This window comes from Pelophylax lessonae (assembly GCF_965119305.1).
Source record: "Pelophylax lessonae genome assembly, chromosome: 5".
Classification (NCBI taxonomy): Eukaryota; Metazoa; Chordata; class Amphibia; order Anura; family Ranidae; genus Pelophylax; species Pelophylax lessonae.
Genome location: NC_138772.1, coordinates 81568901 through 81589794, shown reverse-complemented (window position 1 = coordinate 81589794; position 20894 = coordinate 81568901).

Here is a 20894-nt window from a genome sequence, read left to right as displayed (position 1 = left end):
CCATACTCCCCCTACTCCTAGCCTTTTAGGGGTACAAACAATAGTAATTGGGGCCTAGTGTGGTTGTGTACGTGTGATATACATACACTTTTTTGGGATCATATTTTCTATTCCGCTATTTAATCAAAAACCTTTGGGGATCAGTTAAATTGGGGGATAGTCTGTGTTGGTACGTGTGAGAGAGATCCACCTTTCCAAGTTGTTGGGGTTCATCTCATACTTCTGAAGGTTTGAGGGTGCTGCCTGTTCCATACCCCCCCTACTCCTCATCTAGCCTTTTAGGGGTACAAACAATAGTAATTGGGGCCTAGTGTGGTTGTGTACGTGTGATATACATACACTTTTTTTGGATCATATTTTCTATTCCGCTATTTAATCAAAAACCTTTGGGGATCAGTTAAATTGGGGGATAGTCTGTGTCGGTACGTGTGAGAGAGATCCACCTTTCCAAGTTGTTGGGGTTCATCTCATACTTCTGAAGGTTTGAGGGTGCTGCCTGTTCCATACCCCCCCTACTCCTCATCTAGCCTTTTAGGGGTACAAACAATAGTAATTGGGGCCTAGTGTGGTTGTGTACGTGCGAGATACATACACTTTTTTTGATCATATTTCCTATTCCGCTATTCAATAAAAACCTTTGAGGATCAATTGAATTGCGGGATAGTCTGTGTCGGTACGTGTGAGAGAGATCCACCTTTCCAAGTTGTTGGGGTTCATCTCATACTTCTGAAGGTTTGAGGGTGCTGCCTGTTCCATACTCCCCCTACTCCTCATCTAGCCTTTTAGGGGTACAAACAATAGTAATTGGGGCCCAGTGTGGTTGTGTACGTGTGATATACATACACTTTTTTGGGATCATATTTTCTATTCCGCTATTTAATCAAAAACCTTTGGGGATCAGTTAAATTGGGGGATAGTCTGTGTCGGTACGTGTGAGAGAGATCCACCTTTCCAAGTTGTTGGGGTTCATCTCATACTTCTGAAGGTTTGAGGGTGCTGCCTGTTCCATACCCCCCCTACTCCTCATCTAGCCTTTTAGGGGTACAAACAATAGTAATTGGGGCCTAGTGTGGTTGTGTACGTGCGAGATACATACACTTTTTTTGATCATATTTCCTATTCCGCTATTCAATAAAAACCTTTGAGGATCAATTGAATTGCGGGATAGTCTGTGTCGGTACGTGTGAGAGAGATCCACCTTTCCAAGTTGTTGGGGTTCATCTCATACTTCTGAAGGTTTGAGGGTGCTGCCTGTTCCATACTCCCCCTACTCCTCATCTAGCCTTTTAGGGGTACAAACAATAGTAATTGGGGCCTAGTGTGGTTGTGTACGTGTGATATACATACACTTTTTTTGGATCATATTTTCTATTCCGCTATTTAATCAAAAACCTTTGGGGATCAGTTAAATTGGGGGATAGTCTGTGTTGGTACGTGTGAGAGAGATCCACCTTTCCAAGTTGTTGGGGTTCATCTCATACTTCTGAAGGTTTGAGGGTGCTGCCTGTTCCATACCCCCCCCTACTCCTCATCTAGCCTTTTAGGGGTACAAACAATAGTAATTGGGGCCTAGTGTGGTTGTGTACGTGCGAGATACATACACTTTTTTTGATCATATTTCCTATTCCGCTATTCAATAAAAACCTTTGAGGATCAATTGAATTGCGGGATAGTCTGTGTCGGTACGTGTGAGAGAGATCCACCTTTCCAAGTTGTTGGGGTTCATCTCATACTTCTGAAGGTTTGAGGGTGCTGCCTGTTCCATACTCCCCCTACTCCTCATCTAGCCTTTTAGGGGTACAAACAATAGTAATTGGGGCCCAGTGTGGTTGTGTACGTGTGATATACATACACTTTTTTTGGATCATATTTTCTATTCCGCTATTTAATTTAACTGGGCCTCCATGCGAGACCTGTGTGCCTTGTTGCGCTGTTTTGAGTACTCCACCAACATGGCCAGTGGCAATGACGCCGTTCTCAGCTTAACTATCCCACTTCTATGCCTCCTTGAAAAAACAATTCGGGCGATGATGGAAGAGGATGTGGCACAGGATGAGGAGGAGGAGGAGGATGAAGAGGTAACATTTCCAAGGCTTTCAGGGCAGTCATTCGCAAGGGGCTCCGAGGGTGGGTTCCTGCACACGCAAACGCCAGGGACGCAATTGTCCAGCAGGGGCACAGTTCTGGAGGATGAGGAGGAGGAGCTGGAGGAGGAGATGGAACCATGTTCACAGCAGGGTGGCACCCAGGCCAGCTCATGGCCATCACTGGTGCGTGGCTGGGGGGATACAGAGGACACGGACGATACACCTCCCACAGAGGACAGCCTTTCGTTGCCTCTGGGCAGCCTGGCACACATGAGCGATTACATGCTGCAGTGTCTCCACAACGACCGCCGAGTTGCCCACATTCTAACTTGTGCTGATTACTGGGTGGCCACGCTGCTGGATCCCCGTTACAAGGACAACGTACCGTCCTTAATTCACTCACTGGAGCGCGATCGCAAGATGCGCGAGTACAAGCGCACGCTGGTAGACGCCATGCTGCTGGCATTCCCATCTGACAGCGGGGCCACAGTGGAAGCACAAGGCAGAGGAGGAGGAGGAGGAGGTCGCCAACGCAACCAGGGCACCGCCAGCACCTCAGAAGGCAGGGTTAGCATGGCCGAAATGTGGAAAAGCTTTGTCAGCACGCCACAACAAACAGCAGCACCAGCAGCTCAGATGGAACGTCTTAGCAGGAGGCAGCATTTTACCAACATGGTGGAGCAGTATGTGTGCACACGCCTACATGTAGTGAATGACGGGTCTGCCCCCTTCAACTTCTGGGTCTCCAAATTGGGCACATGGCTTGAGCTTGCCCTTTACGCCTTGGAGGTGCTGGCGTGCCCTGCAGCCAGTGTATTATCTGAACGGGTATTTAGCACGGCTGGGGGCGTTATAACAGACAAGCGCAGCCGCCTGTCCAGAGACAATGTGGACAAGCTCACGTTCATTAAAATGAACCAGGCATGGATCCCACGGGACTTTTCCGTACCTTATGCAGAATAGCAATGGATACCGACCTTACCCACCCATTGTTCCATTTTTGCTCTTTCTCACTCTTTTGGGGTGTACCCTCATTTAAAATTTTTGAAAAGAAGCAGTGTTGGCTACCTCGTCCTCCTCCTCAGGGCCAGATTAATGTAGGGGCTATTGGAGCTGCAGCTCCAGGCCCCTACCTTTTATATAGGCCCCGGGTTGGCCATATTCACTGTTACCGCTCTTCTGTCACTTGTAAACACAGAAGTCTGGCTTCTATGCTCGCTTCCCCAGGCAGCACCCTCAGAACCTCCCCACACAGCGTGAAGGCCGGACAAGGAGGGACAGTTGGCGATGCATGGATGTGTTTATGGGCTTCAGAGACAGCATCCCATGTTGAATTAGGCATGCATGGCTGCACCCTTCCTCCTCTGGGTGCATGGCAAGGCACGGCCCTTAAGGCCCTTCAAAATCCTCAGCACCAAGCCCATGATGCTGTTAATCCGGCCCTGGTCCTCCTCCACCGCCGCTTCCACCTACACCGCCCATAGGTGTGCGCAGCCTATTGCATTAAGGTGTGCACCCCAAAGTTGAAATACACATGCATGTGTTTGCCAGCAGGGAGAGTAATGTATCGGGGCCATGTACCTGTAGGCAAGGAGAAATAGAGCAGAGCAGGTCCCAGGGAGATCTTTCCCATCTCCTCACTGGCAATGCTATGTGCCCTAGGTGATTAGGGTGTGCCCAGGCACACCCAGCACACCCTGTGCGCACGCCTATGTCACCGCCACATCCACCACCACCTCAACCTCCCTCCTACTCCATATGGGCCTCGTCCTTCAGAGATGAAGAAGAACATTGTTTTATTTTTCTGTTTTTTTTTTGTTGTTTTAAGTTATTTCCCTATCCACATTTGTTTGCAGAGCACTTGCCATGCTCTTAATTACGTTTTGCTGCCATTTGCAGCACTCTAGCCCTTTCCTTTGGTGTTTTAGAGCCATTTTAGTGCCTTAAAGTTCGGGTCCCCATTGACTTCAATGGGGTTCGGTGTCCGGGAAAAGTTCGGTAAAAGTCCGGGACACGGACCCGGACTTTTTTTTAAAGTTCGGCCGAACCCGTCGAACACGGACATCTAGGTGTTCGCTCAACCCTAGTTATTACCTGTTATTCCATAGTAATTCCATGATAGGACAGAAAAGATAAGTATACCAAAGCAGGAAGTGAATTGCAAAGTATGATCCTCCAAAGTAAGGTATATATATACCTCTACATGATTGGCTATAAGCCTCCCAGCGTCACGCAAACACTCCATACAAGGGAATATGTATTCTGCTACATATTTTTGGTTAAAAAAATCTGAAAGGGCGTATATTGATTGGTTTTCACATTGGTTTGGTGGACAATTGGACACCCAATAAACTAAATATTAATGCAGAGCAAAAAAAAATATATAAATATATATAAAGTACATATGCAACAAAATCTCATAATCACATCAATATTGAAAAAATCTGTAAAATTATATAATTTGTGCAAATCGTTCATATGATTAAAAAAAAAAAAAAAAAAATCACATTAAATAGTCCTTAAATAATGATCCTCCACCTCGGTGCTTGAACAAGTGATTTAAGTAGAACAACTGTACAGCCATGGCCAAAGGTTTTGAGAATGACATAAATATTAATTTTCCCAAAGTCTGCTCAGTGTTTGCAGAACTTTGTGTTAGATGTTACTATGGTATACTGAAGTATAACTACAAGCATTTCATAAGAGTCAAAGGCTTTTATTGACAATTACATTACGTTTATGCAAAAGTCAATGTTTGCAGTTTCGACCCTTCTTTTTCAAGACCTCTGCAATTCGGGCATGCTGTTGATCAACTTCTGGGCCACATCCTGAGTGATGGCTGCCCATTCTTACATAATCAATGCTTGGAGTCAGAATTTGTGTTTTTTTTTTCTTGTTCACCCGTCTCTTGAGGATTGACCACAAGTTCTCAATGGGATTAAAGTTTGGGAAGTTTCCTGGCCATGGACCCAAAATTTCCATGTTTTGTTCCCCAAGCCACTTAGTTATCACTTTCGCCTTATGGCAAGGTGCTCCATCATGCTGGAAAAGGCATTGTTCCTCACCAAACTGTTCTTGGATGGTTAGGAGAAGTTTTTCTTGGAAGATGTACCATTCTTTATGGCTGTGTTCTTAGGCAAAATTGTGAGTGAGCCCACTTCTTTTTGCTGAGAAGCAACCCAAAAGATGAATGGTCTCAGGATGCTTTACTGTTGGCATGACACAGGACTGATGGTAGCGCTCACCTTTTCTTCTCCAGACAAGTTTTTTTCCAGATGCCTTAAACAATCAAAAAGGGGATTTATCAGAGAAAATGACTTTACCCCAGTCCTCAGCAGTCCAATCCTTGTACCTTTTTCAGAATATCAGTCTGTCCCTGATGTTTTTCCTCAAGAGAAGTGGCTTCTTTGCTGCCCTTCTTTACACCAGGCCATCCTCCAAAAGTCTTTATCTCACTATGCATGCAGATGCATTCACACCTGCCTGCTGCCATTCCTGAGTAAGCTCCACACAAGTGGGACCCCGATGTCGCAGCTGAATCAACTGTAGGAGACGGTCCTGACGCTTGCTGGACTTTCTTGGGTGCCCTGAAGCCTTCTTCACAAATGCAGTGGAAATGTTTTTTTTATGAGGTTAAGTTCATTTTCATGGCAAAGAGGGACTTTGCAATTAATTGAATCACTCTTTATAACATTCTGGAGTACTATATAAGCAAATTGCCATCATAAAAACGGAGGCAGCAGACTTTGTGAAACGTATTATTTGTGTCATTCTCAAAATTTTTGGCCACGACGGTACATAAAGTGCCTGTGCAATCCTCCACCAGAGCTCACTGGATGCTCACCTCACACTAAGACCCCTGTTTTACCAGTGAGTCATAGCAAGTTGTTCCCTGTTAGAGATGTAATCAGATCTGTATTTTGTTTTTATTTACTCAACTTCACGCATCTCAGGGGCAGATACAGGATAGTGATATATGCAAATAGAACCTAGGAGATTTATTGCTCTCTGTCTTAAAAGCTTTATTCCAATAAAAAGTATACAGATATGCACTCACATCGATGGCACTTAGTTGTGCTAGCTGTAAATGCTCATGTAATCATATTGGCTTGCCACTGTGTAACTCAGGATGGCCGTGGGATGACCTCAAAGAGCAGGCTTGAATCCCCATACGCGTTGCATCCTGGGTGTGGACTTTATTGACACTTTTTGGGAACCAGTGACACTAATACAGTGATCAATGCTAAAAATATGCACTGTCACTGTACTAATGACAGTGGCAGGGAAATGGTTAATATCGGGTGATCAAGGGTTTACATGTGTGCCCAACATGTTTGTGTGTGCTGTTTACGGTTTTTACCAAGCAATGTTCTGGTTTTTACTTCCTGCTTCACAGGGAGAAAACACAGCCCATTGCTGTGTTTGGTAATTACCGGAGTCGACTGGTGGGTGCCAGGGCAGCTGGCACCTGCAGGTTAGTTTGTGCTGCAGTGAATCTCAGCACAGCCAGGACAGCAGGGGCATGCAGATCATGCACTAGGTACAGGGCCGGATTAGGAGCATCAAGGGCCTGGTGCTGAGGATTTTGGTGGGCCTTTTTTATAAAAATAAATAAATGAAAAATTAAAACACAAACAATTTTTTGTTAAGACAAATTAAATAAAGAGAGAGAGGGGGGTGAGAGAGAGAGAGAGAGGGGTTGAGAGAGGGGGTGAAAGAAAGAAAGAAAGAAAGAGGGGGAAAGGGAGTGCGAGAGAAGGGGTGAGAGAGAGTGGGTGGTAGGAGAGAGGGGGTGAAGGGGGAGATACAAAAAAAGGAGGTATAAGGGAGTGAGAGAGAAGGGGATGAGAGAGAGACAAAGGGGGGAGGGGGTGAGAGAGACAATTGGATGAAAAAGAGAGAGGGGGGTGACAGAGAGGCGATGAGTCTGTGGGGAGCACAGTATAGTACATTACATGGGAGGCATAGCAGAGAAGGTTACATTGGGGGGGGGGGGGGGTTAAAGCACAGTACATTACATGGTGGGCACAACACATGACATGGTGGGCACTGCACAGCACATTCGGCACTTTCAATGGTGAGCATGGCACAGCACATTACATGGTTGGCACTGCACAATACAGCACATTACATGGTGGGCACTGCAAAACACAGCACATTACATGGTGAGCACAGCACATGATGTGGCGGGCACAGCTAAGCAGGGCTGGATTAAGAGCATAAGGGGCCTGGTGCTGAGGATTTTGGTGGGTCTTTTTATGAAAATAATAAAATGAAAACGCAAACAATTTTTTGTTAAAACAAGTTGAATTAGAGAGTGAGAGAGAGAAGGGGGGGGGGCTGAAAGAGAGGGGATGAGAGAGAAGGGGGTGAGAGAAAAAGGGGGTTAGAGAGAGGGTGAGAGAGAGAGAGAGAGTGGGTGGTAGGAGAGAGGGGGGTAAAGGGGGGAGAGAGAAGGAAAGATGGTGAAGTGGATGAGCGAGAGAGAAGGGGGTGAGAGAGGGGGGAGTGAGAGAGAGGGTGATACTAAGCAGTTTCACGAGTATCGGTACTCGAGCAAATTCTCCGATACCTGAAACCGATACTTTCAGGCTCGGTTCTTTTAGCTGTCAGCGGGATTCCCCAACTGACAGCTGAAATGTAAAAAAAAAAGAGAAAGCACGCAATTATCAGTTGTTAAGAAGTTGGTCCTTAACAATGGATGACTCATTCAGCTGTCAGTGGGGTTTCCCTGTTGACAGCGTTTAAGAAGTCCGGCAATTGCAGCTGTCAAAAAAAAAAAAAGAAGCAGTCGAGCAATGTTTATCAACAACATTGCTCAGCAGCAGAAGCACTAAGATAAAAATAAACATTTTCTTTTGTATCTTTTTGTCTCTTTATCTTCAGATCAATGGGATGAACTTTGGTCTGCAGATGAAGTCAGTTTAAAGTAACCTGTCAAGTAAATAACATATTTTATTTTTTTCGTTTTTTATTATATTGTTCCTCAGTTTGACTCCTTATTAACCCTTTACTCTGATCAGCCATATTATCTCCTTATTCTCCTTCTCCGTTCAATTATTATTTTCCTGCTGATTTTTTTTTTTTTTTTTACTTTTTATAAACTATTAATATTTAAAACTTGTTTTTGTTTGTTAATATGTTTACATCTTTAACATATATTTACACATTTCACATTCGAAAAAGCGCAAAATTAAAAAAAAATAAATAAAAAAAAAAGAATATTTTGTTTGTAAATAACTTTTCAATGCTTTGTACCATTGCTGACAGCTGAAATGTAAACAAAAAAGTTGCGGTAGGTATTGGTATCAGTGAGTGCTGAAAAAAAAATGGTATCAGTGCATCTCTAATTATCTATTAAACAATATAAATGATAGTGTCAATGTAAATATGTGTTGCCTCCTATCACCTATGAACATATGAAAAATAAATTGCATGTGAAAACAACATATAAAGTGCAATAATGAATCATATGCACCAGTACATGAGCCAATCCTAAAAGTCCATCATATATCATATGAATATAAAGTTCATATAATATATACACTTATTTTTTCATCACTGAAAGTTCGTCATCCAACAGACGGCTCTTGGTGCTGGAAACTAATTTCTTAATAAATTGGGTAGTATTGGCCCTGATTGTGTCTATAATTATTGGTATGTTTTATATAGTTTAAAGCTTAAGTCTCCAACCCCACCAAAGAATGAAATGAATACCCCAACTGATCCCATCCATATTTAACCCGTATATTCCGCTTACATTTGCAGGCTGTTATATTACTTTGCACCTTATCCAGCAGCTGAGTAATGGTCTAAGAATGCTGTTATGTGTAACAAATACTTCTCCCATCTAACATTAACAATGAATAAATCTAAAGGGTGATAAAACATGTTGGAGTGTTGATGTAGCAATTTCTCTTATTAAACTACATGAATCATAAACTTATATTGGTGGACATAGGTTTAGATTTTGCTTTTCCAGTTCCACCATCATACAAATAACTCCTGATCTAAGTCATTAATTTTCACCTATATGAAAGTCAGTGTACTTAACCAGTTCTGGACCGGAAGATTTTCCCCTTTAATGACCAGGCCATATGTTGCAATTCGTGTTAATTTAGCAGACAATTGCGTGGTCGTGCGACACTGTACCTAAATAAACTTGATGTTCTTTTTTCCCCACAAATAGAGCTTTATTTTAGTAGTATTTGATCACCTCTGCGATTTTTATTTTTTGCGACAATTTTTTTTAAAAAAAAATATTTTTCACATTTTGCTATATAACATTCCCAAAAAAAAAAATTAAAAATCAAAAGTTTTTAACATTTTAGGCCAATTTGTTTTCTGCTACATATTTTTGGTTTAAAAAAATCGCAATAAGCGTATTTTGATTGGTTTGCGCAAAAGTTATTGCGTCTACTAACTACAGGAAAGATTTATTTCATTTTTATTGTTTTTTTTTCTTTTTTTACTAGTAATGGCGGCGATCTGTGATTTTTTGCAGGACTGCGACATTGCGGCGGACAAATCGGACTCCTAACTGACATTTTTGACACTTTTGGGGGTACCAGTGACATTACTGAAGTAATCAGTGCTAAAAATATGCACTGTTACTGTAATAATGTCACTGGCAGGGAAGGGGTTAACAGTGTGGGTGATCAAGAGGTTAAATGTGTACCTAGGGGCGTGTTTATAACTGTGGGGGCGTGACTTGTGGAATGACCCTAGAGACCTGTGATCCTATATAGAAGGATCATATGGGCTCTATGATCATTGCAGGGAGAAGAATGGTCAGCTGTGTTTACAACAGCTGACCGTTCTTCTCTCTCAGCGGGGAGTGATTGCGGGTGTCAGGCGGCAACACGAGCCGCCTGCCCTGTGCATCGGCTTCCCTGCTGATGAGTGGGGGTGGGAGTGCGCCGTCAGCGGCGCCCGCTCGCCCCCTAGCTGCAGGCGCGTGACCGACGTAGCCCTACGTCAGTTTGCCTGTGAGAGCCACCCTGCCCCAGTAAATAGGCAGCGTGTGGTCGGCAACCGGTTACAGTGGAACTCCAGGCATGTCGCCTTCAATCCCCCGAAAGCCCTGAGGGCATTTTTCTAAAAACCTCTATATATATCTTTTCTTTTCAAGTCTTCTTTCCGATCCAGTAATGTCCCTGCAGCTTCTTCTTCTTTTGGCAGTGGCAGGTGTTCTTCCAGAACTGAAATATGCTCACTTATAGGTGCATGAGTGCGCTTAGGGCCAATTCACACCAGTACGTTGATATGTGTTGTAGCGAAGCTTAAAAACGCAGATCAACGGAAGGGCATCTGAAAAACAATAATTTCCAATATGTTCTATTCACACCGTAACGCTTCGCATGCATGTCAACGGACGTCAAACTGTATGGATGTCAGCACGTGTTAAAACGCAACTAAAATGAATGGAGATGTACATGCATTTTCCATATATTTAAAGGGTAACTCCACTTTCGTAGGGAAAAAATAGCAAATAAAGAAAAACAAAAGAGCGCATACAATTGCGACGCAAATCATATTGTAATTGAATGTTATTAAAAATGACCTTCCTTTTCAATCTGCAGCTGTTCTAATTTTATGAAAATGCAATACAATATGGCTACCTCGAGCTGTTCTGTACACAGAATGTATACTGACCACACCCCAGAAACATCATTTCCTGCTTGTGTGATTGGCTCAACAATTTTCCCAGAAGTCTGCACTAAGATACAAGTCTGATTTCTGGCATCCCCTGCAACAAAAATGTAATTTTTGGTGAGATACTCCCAATAGGAACACGTTTAAAGGGATGCAGACCCAGCAGCTTTCCCCATAGGAGCCCTGCAGCTGCCACAGTTGATAGATAATTATGAAACCACTCCCATTTAACCCACTCGGCACAGAGGAACAAACATGGATTTCTTCAGAATAACAAAAGGTAGGAATCTGCAACAAAGTTTGTTATAATCCTCGCAATGTACAGAGATCACCCAGAGGGGAATGCTTTTTTTTTTTTACAAAAGTGGAGTTACGCTTTAAGCGCAAGTCAGTGTGAATTGGCCTCTAGTCCTGGAGTACTTTGAGCCCAGAATGATGATGCGCCCCCTGGGGGAAGCATATAAATGACAAACTGAACTCAAAGCAAATGGGCAGAAAGGCAAAAGGCTGTTCTGCCCTGTAGAGCACTACAAGTGCTGGACAAAGGGAAGAAGTCGGGGACAACAAATCCTGGAGGGCTACTTTAACCCCTTCATGCCTGCAATACAAGTTCAAATGTAAATTGCTCCTTGCCATGAAAATGTTATTCACCTTGCAGCAGCAAGCTAAATACTAAAATAAAAGAAAAAAAAAAAAAAAGGTGATAGACAAACAAAAGCTGCAACTTCAAGTGTGACCGCACCCTTAAACTTATGTGTAAAAAAGTCAAGGTCAATGAGAATTGAACTACAAAGTAATTAAATGTCCAAGAAAATGTTCAAATGAATGTCCAATTTATCCCAATATATATGGTGAATCAAGTGAAGATATGGTGACAATCCAGATTCCCCTTAGGTAATATGCTTACCAGAGCATATAATATCAAAGGCCCAAGATCCAAATCCAAATCAGCAATCTTGGTGTTGTTAGTAGATATCCTTTGATGAACCAGAAATAAATATAATAATGCAAATATTGATAGAGAAAAGCCAAAGCCAGGAGGAATAAGATCCAAATCCAAATCAGCAATCTTGGTGTTGTTAGTAGATATCCTTTGATGAACCAGAAATAAATAGAATAATGCAAATATTGATAGAGAAAAGCCAAAGCCAGGAGGAATAAGATGTTCTTTACCAAGGAGGAAGAGAACCACCAGATGTAATCCACTACTGATAGGTCAGTCCATTACCAGACTGAATGCATAATATTCATATGTTAATGGTTAACCTCCACCCCAAGAGTCCGGTATACCAACACCTCCAAGCCTCCAGAAAAAAGCGTTAAGTAGGTATTAACGTCCTAGATGGATGGGCAATGGAATCCCCTCAGGAACACAGGAACACAGAAACGATAGACCAGACTCCAACTTGATTGAATCAGGAGGGTAGGTAGTATATCGCCAAAGATGCTCAATAATGATTGGGCGAAACGACATTAGGTCACGGCGTGCTGACGTCATTTCCGGTAGCGTCCGACAAGTGCTGATGTGCAGAGCCATCTGGCCGTTGGCTATTACAAACGACTTTTCATCTGTGTCCATGTGAGTTTACCACTTTTTTATATGAAATACATTTTAGTTACGGTTTTACACTGTGGCGGTTTTTATATTTTGTTCATTTGGGGCCAATCATTATTGACCATCTTTGGCGATATACTACCTACCCTCCTGATTCAATCAAGTTGGAGTCTGGTCTATCGTTTCTGTGTTCCTGTGTTCCTGAGGGGATTCCATTGCCCATCCATCTAGGACATTAATACCTACTTAAAGCTTTTTTCTGGTAAGAGGCTTGGAGGTGTTGGTATACCGGACTCTTGGGGTGGAGGTTACCCATTCTCATATGAATATTATGCATTCAGTCTGGTAATGGACTGACCTATCAGTATTGGATTACATCTGGTGGTTCTCTTCCTCCTTGGTAAAGAACATCGTATTCCTCCTGGCTTTGGCTTTTCTCTATCAATATTTGCCATTATTATATTTATTTCTGGTTCATCAAAGGATATCCACTAACAACACCAAGATTTCTGATTTGGATTTGGATCCTGGGCCTTTGATATTATATGCTCTGGTAAGCATATTACCTAAGGGGAATCTGGATTGTCAACATTTCTTCACTTGATTCACCATATATATTGGGAATAATTGGACATTCATTTGAACATTTTCTTGGACATTTAATTAGTTCAATTTTCATTGAGTGCGACTTTTTTACAAGCTAAATACTGTGCATGTTCCTAGTTCTCGGACCCACTGTCAGCGAGAGAAATTAGTCATAGAGGTATTTTTAAGGTAAAGTGGTATTAAACCCAAAACCAACAATGTAATACATTGCAGCTTACCAATCATTGGATTTGGTGGCTGTATTCATTTCCTTTTTTATGTTTTTTCAACCCACTCTGGATGAATGAGAACAGGGCGTACAGCAGACCGCAGCATTGTCAGTATGGGGAAGTATTAGATGTACTAGCAGATTTACATACACTAACAAACTGAAGAAAAACTCCAGCTCACACTTTATAATCACTAATCCAAAGAATAAACACTCCAACGCTCAACCACGGTGCTCCAGGAGATATTAGTGTGGGCAATGCTTCTTTAGGCACAGCCCTCTACAGATCGGGAAATCTCTAATCAACTGCAAAAAACACACAAGAGGCCATTACCACCAAACAATTTATTAAATTCCAAATAACAAATGGATACTCACAAACTTAAGAGATCAACAGGCTTGTAACCTATACGCTTCAGCCTTGGGCGGTAAGTCCCTCCATGGAAAAGCTAACGCATTTTGGGAGTTGTGCCCCCTTCTTTGGAGCTCTGTGGTAGCTATTACTGCTTTTCCTGCTGCTAAACCTGGTCAGGGTACCTAAGCTTCAGAAAACTCACTAAAGGGTTAAAGGAAAACTATGCTGAGAGAAATTTTGGGGTGCCATTGCTGTTGGATTTGTAAAAATTGCTTGCTGCCTTGCTACAAACTGATCTAAAGCTTCAATACATTGTTATATTCCAGGAACATGTATGCAGCACGTGAAATCAGAACTTCTAACCTGCATGTGTGTTCAGAGTCCATGAAGCCATTAAGCAACATGACTACCAAGCTAATAGCATCTTCAGAAAGAGGCCAGCAAATTCAGCTTTTGATAAATGCCAAAGAGATAAGGGATATTTGTACTTCTAAAATACCTTAGCATTTTTAAAATTGCAACAGTATAAATAATCAGTCTATGGGAGACTGCACCAGGGAGGAGGTGATAATTGTAGTGAGAAGTCTTTCTTATATTCTTTTGCCAATGGTTAGGGCAATTTTTTATTTATTTTTAAGGGGGGATGCAGTTAGGCTTTTAGCCTTGTTTTCTTTTTGGGTCACTAGTTGCGTACCAGTATGTGCATTTTGGATATCCCAGCACTTCAGTGGCTGCATGCTTGTTCTATAGCAATGAATGAAGATAGCTTCAGGATTACAGCTTTTGGGTTCACACCCTGCAAAGTAAGTTGGCATTGCCAGCTGCCACAATTTTGTCCTGCAGGTTTTTTTTGGGTTGTTCTTGGGCTGATCAGTGAAAACACATAGGGGCAAAATAAAAAAAAAAAAGCAGGTCAAGGCTTTGATCTATCTGCCATAATTATTACCCACTTGTATGTTTTTTGGGTAATTCTCCATATTTAAAAAAAAAGAAAAAGAAAATCTAACTCCCCCTAAGTGACACAGCATGTAACTATTTAAAAAAATACAGTGGTGAAAAATAATTATTTGATCCCCTGCAGATTTTGTAAGTTTGCCCACTTACAAAGAAATTAATGGTCTATAAATGTTATCATAGGTGAATTTTAAATGATAGAGACAGTATATCAACCAGAAATCCAGAAAAAAACACATAACACAAATGCTATAAATTAGGTTGCAGTTCAGTGAGTAAAATAAGTATTTGATCCTCAAGCAAAGCATGACTTAGTACTTGGTGGAGAAGCCCTTGTTGGCAAGCACAGAGGTAAGACATTTCTTGTAGTTTGTGAACAGGTTTGTACATGTTTTAGGAGGGATTTTGGTCCACTCTTCTTTACAGATCTTCTCTAAATCATTGAGATTTCTTGGCTGTCGCTTAGCAACTTGAAGTTTCAGCTCCCTCCATACATTTTCTAAAGGATTAAGGTCTGGAGACTGGCTAGGCCACTCCATGAACTTAAGGTGCTTCTTCTTAACCACTTCTGGACTGGAAGGTTTTACCCTGCCTTATGACCAGGCCATGTTTTGCCATTCGGCACTGTGTTACTTTAACTGACAATTGCGCGTTCATGCAAAGCTGTACCCAAATAAAATTGATGTCCTTTTTTTTCACAAATAGAGATTTATTTTGGTGGTATTTGATCACTTCTGTGGTTTTTATTTTGTGAGCTAGAAGACCATTCTGAAAAAAAAAAAAAAAAACATTTTTAACTTTCTGTATAAACCATATCCAATAAAAAAAATGTAAAAAATCTAATTTCTTCATCAATTCAGGCCAATATGTATTCTGCTACATATTTTTAGTAAAAAAAATCCCAATAGGCATATATTGATTGGTTTGCACAAAAGTTATAGTGTCTACAAACTATGGGATATTTTTATGATATTTTTATTTATTTATTTTTACTAGTGATAACGGCGATCAAGGATTTTTAGTGGGACAGCGATGATGCAGCGAACAAATCGGACACCTAACTGACACTTTTGACATTTTTTTGAGGACCAGTAACATTATTACAGTAATTAGTGCTAAAAATATGCACTGTTACTGTACTAATGACACTGGCAGGGAAGGGGTTAACACCAGGGGCGTTTAAAGGGTTAAGTGTGCCCCTAGGGGACGCTTTCTAACTGTTTGGGGAATGGACTCACTGAATGAACACCGAGATCCGTGTTCCTGCTTAGCAGGAACACAAGATCACTGTGTTCATCCCTGACAGAATGGCGGTCTGCCTTGTTTACATCCACAGGCAGCCATTCTACCACTTTGGGGAGTGATCACAGGTGGCCGGTGGACATTGTGTCTGCCGGACCCGCTGATCAGCTCCCCTTATGGCCAATCAGCGTGCATCCCCTTTGGCTATTGTACGAAACATTGTACAGGTACATTGTTTCGTGAAATAGAGCCGACCTGCCACAGTATATATACTGTGGCTGGTCGGCGAGGGGTTAAAGCACTCCTTTGTTGCCCTTGCGATATGTCTTTGGTCATTGTCATCCTGGAAGACCCATCCATAACCCATCTTCAGTGTTCTGGCTGAGGGAAGAAGGTTCTCATCCAAGATTATACAATACATGGCCCCATCCCCTGGCCCCTCAATGCGGCATATTCGGTCTGTACCCTTAGCAGAGAAACAGCCCCAAAGCATCATGTTTCCACCTCCGTGCTTGACTGTAGGGTTGGTGTTCTTAGGGTCATAGTCGGCATTTTTCTTCTTCCAAAGATGGCGAGTCAAGTTAATGCCAAAAAGTACTCGATTTTGATTCAGAGACGGATTGGGAGAAAGTGCTATGGTCAGAAAAAATCTAATTTGGTTGATATTCTGTCTCTTTCATTTAAAATACACCTATGATAAAAATTATAAACCCTTAATTTTAATAAGTGGGCAAACTTACAAAATCTGCAGGGGATCAAATAATTATTTTTCCCACTTTAATAGGCTGGCATCTGAAAAATAACAAATCATATCTGGCTGTAAGACTTATCGTATCTTCAGAGTTGTCCCAATGCAGACTTAATCACATGGTTATGTAAGCATTGTTCCTGGCGGAAATCAGGACCTACTTACAAAAGAGGACCAGTCATGCACATAACTGGACCAAAATACTCTACATTGCTCCAAATTGGAGAAGGGGGGGGGGGGGGGGGTTGCCCAAATTGAACTTGGGCTTTACCATTCCAGCTTCCACCAGAAGTATAGACTTCTGTAATACAGAGACCATGTGATATGCTGCTTGTCCCCTAAATAGATGACATATCACATTTTCTTCGAAGAACAGAAAAACTTCCAGCACACTTCTTTAAAAAAAACCAGAGTACCTTCCAGATAAATTCTTTCTTAATACGAATGACATTTCAAATTGCTAAAAAAAAAAGGACTGTTTCCTAACATAGCTCTCCGGCCTTTGCGCTGCTAATGTGATGGATTGTAAAAAGCAGGCTTGCCCCTGTGAACCATCTTTAATAAGAGATGTAGTAATGATTAATGTGACAATTCTTTGAAAGGCCATTGTTACGCACATTATGAATTTTAGCCTGATACAGAAAAGGAAAGTAAAAGAAGGTTAATTCCTCCTGAGTTTGATTAAGGGCTGGCTTCACTTTTGACTTTTGATGCTTTTTATCTGTTTTCAGCTATAAATCTTTTGTACAGATTAGCCAAACCTGGCCAGGTCTACTTGTTTTCTATCCAAACTGTTTTATATACAGTTTGTAAATCAACCGCACTCACACAAAATGAACGATTCTTCTGAATGATCGTATAAAACTCCCGTTAAAAGAATCAGGGGTGACTTATTGCTGAATACCAAAACAGTGTCAGTTATGGAGGACATATATACCATATTTTTCGTTCCATAAGATGCACCTGACCATAAGAAGCGCCTAGGTTTTAGAGGAGGAAAACAAGAAAAAAAAACATTCTGAACCAAATATATATAATATATAAATATAATAAATATATATATATATATATATATATATATATATATATATATATGATGTATGAATATAAAATATATCTATAAATATCCATATATACATACACACAGTATGCGGTAATAGCAATAATAGTTGGTATTTGCAGAGATCTAGGCACTCTGTGGCTGAGCACAGGAGGAAACATGCAGCTGCAGTACAGAGCAAAGCCGCTGCTTCCTGTATATGGCTCCTCCTGTCACAGGCGGAGTGCATCTGATATCACTCCGCCTGGGAGCCGGGCCTATACAGGAAGTAACGGCTCTGTTCTAGTAAATGACAGCTGAGCCGGGAGTCGGGACACCGCGGGGAGACTCAGAATCAGTGCCTGCGGGCCGCCCGGTAGAGATTTAGTCAGTATAAGATCCATAAGATCCACAGACATTTCCCCCCATTTTTGGGGGGGGTAAAGTGTGTCTTATGGAGCGAAATATATGATACTATAAAAAACACACTGTGCAACCAAATTTTATTAATATTTCTTCACAATCAGACTTATTTTTAACATTTTGGTGCCATAGGCCATGCATATATTGGTAAATCCTCCCTTTAATGTTGTAATCCAATATGCAGTGCCTTGAAAAAGTATTCACTCCCCTCAAAATTTGCCACATTTTGTCATGTTACAACCAAAAATGTAATTGTATTTTATTGGGATTTTACGTGATAGACCAACACAAACTGGCACATAATTGTGAAGTGGAAGGAAAATGATAAATGGTTTTCAAATTTTTTTACAAACAAATATGTGAAAAGTGTGGCGTGCCCCCTTTTCACATAACCCTAAATAAAATCTAGTGGAACTAATTGCATTCAGAAGTCACCTAATTAGTAAATATAGTCCACCAGTGTGTAATGTAATCCCAGTATAAATACAGCTGTTCTTTGAAACCCTCGGAGGTTTGTTAGAGAACCTTAGTCAACAAACAGCATTATGAAGGCCAAGGAACACACCAGACACGTCAGGGATAAAGTTGTGGAGAAATTTAAAGCAGGGTTAGGTTAAAAAATATTCCAAGCTTTAACCATCCCACAGAGCACTGTTCAATCCATCATCCAAAAATGGAAAGAGTATGGCACAACTGCAAACCTACCAAGACATGGCCGTCCACCTAAACTGACAGGCTGGGGCAAGGAGAGCATTAGAGAAGCAGCTCAGGTGGGAAAATCTGTCCACAGGACAATGATTAGTCGTGCACTCCACAAATCTGGCCTTTATGGAAGAGTGGCCAGAAGAAATCCATTGTTGAAACAAAGCCATAAAAGGTCCTGGTTGCAGTTTGTGGGAAGCCCTGTGGGGGACACAGCAAACGTGGAAAAGGGTGCTCTGGTCAGATGAGACCAAAATTGAACTTTTTGGCCTAAAAGCAGAACACTGTGTGGCGGAAAGCTAGGACTGCACATCACCCTGAACACACCATCCCCACCGTGAAACATGGTGGTGGCAGCATCATGTGGGGATGTTTTTTTTTTCAGCAGGGACAGGGAAGCTGGTCAGAGTTGATGGGAAGATGGATGGAGCCAAATACAGTGCAATCTTAGAAGAAAACCTGTTAGAGTCTACAAAAGACTTGAGACTGGGGCAGAGGTTCACCTTCGAGCAGGAAAACTACTCTAAACATACAGCTGTAATTGCAGTGAAAGGTGGTTCTACAAAGAATTGATTCAGAGGGGGTGAATACAAATGCACGCAACACTTTTCAAATATTTATTTGTAAAAAAATTTGAAAACCATATAATTTTCATTCCACTTCATAATTATGTGCTACTATGTGCTTCTGCGTGCTACTATGTGCTACTTTGTTTGCATACACCATAATGCGGTCTCCTCTCGAGTAGATTTCCCCCCTACTTCTGTTCAGATGACAACTGTAAAATGTTAGATTTCCTTTGACTTTCTGTACTGGTGACAAAGGTCAACAGGTCAACAAGTGATGGAAAATGTATTCAGTGGGGGCAGCAATAAAAACCTGACATCCGTAGTCTAAGTTCTAGTTAATATGTTATTTGGTTTCTGGCTGGATGTTTATTACTGGACAGCCATAGACGGCTGAAATTTGAGCCATAGACTGGCTGAATGTACCTAGTTAATCTATCAACTTGGGTACCACCAGCCTGCCAGATTCACTTGCGATTATCGCTAGCGGCTGCTACCCATGGTTGCAGGAAAGAAATTTGCACCATCTATGGCCTGCTTAAAAAACTGTTTTACAAAACAAATTCTATAGCAGTTTATGACTCTGCAGGTTATAACAAGTTAGTTTTGTTCTTTAAGGGAATGAATGGGCAATTGGTTTATACTACTGCCTGCAGGAGGCTTTGGACACTGGCAACAAATAAACAGTGACCAGCCTGGTATAACCCATTCCGTTCCCAGCATGCCTCCGTTTTTTGCTAGTGTCTTAGAAGGAGGGACATTGTTTTTCTAATGGGAACACTTACTCTAGCCATTTTATCTTTTTTTCAAATTAATTTTGTCCTTTAAACATGTTTTTGTGCACATCACTTAAACTGATCTTTTTATGAAATTGTCCAGATTTTCAATTCCTGGTCCTGCTGGACTGAAGATTGCAGGGTCTGCCTGGAATGTGACCTTCTAGCACCAGTCTTTGCAGGTGGCATTTTTCACACCTGTTATACTGTCTTAGTCACATGGCACTTTCCAGAGCCATGGCACAGTTTCTGTTGTGACCGAGTTGCTGAAGACTCACATACAAGTAGGCTTTTTGGGGTGAGCATCAGGAGCTACTATATTTACTAGAAAAGTTGGGAACTATTATCACTACTGATTTCATGGGTCTCCATGTAAGTGAGTTAATACACAAAGCAATTAAGTGCTGTGTCATTAGCTGGAGTGTCGCATGCAAGCAAAGTCCGTGCTCTGCTCTGCTTTTGCCTTTCAGCGCGGGGTAGCATCTTCCCTCCTAAAGGCAAATAGACTGTGCACTTTGAACTCTCCAGAGCTTAATAAATGAGCAGAAGCTCTGCTGGCTTTCATCATCCAATCATGTGCATGCAAAAATTCTGTTGTTTTTACCTTCCTTGCATGTGATTGGGTATTCTTTGCAAAGGGAAGCTTTACCTCATTTACTAAGCTCTGGAGCAACTGCACTTGCAGAGTGCAACTGCACCACCAGCCATATGAACCTCTACTGCTCATAAGTACTGTAAGCTTTCCCCTGGTGTCCCCAATTAAGTTTTCTCTGTTAAGCGGTACAACATATCAGATTCCAAGCACAAGAAAAGCAGTCTCTCTTTATTGGATCTCCTCAACTCATGATTCACTAACAGTTCCAGGGCAGCCTGCAATGTGTCTCCTCGTGTGCCCTGCTTGAGTTCATAAACTCCTTGGAGTCTACCTCAACTCAGTGGGTGTGGCCTCTTTTTGACACTATCCAGGGAGGAGTTACC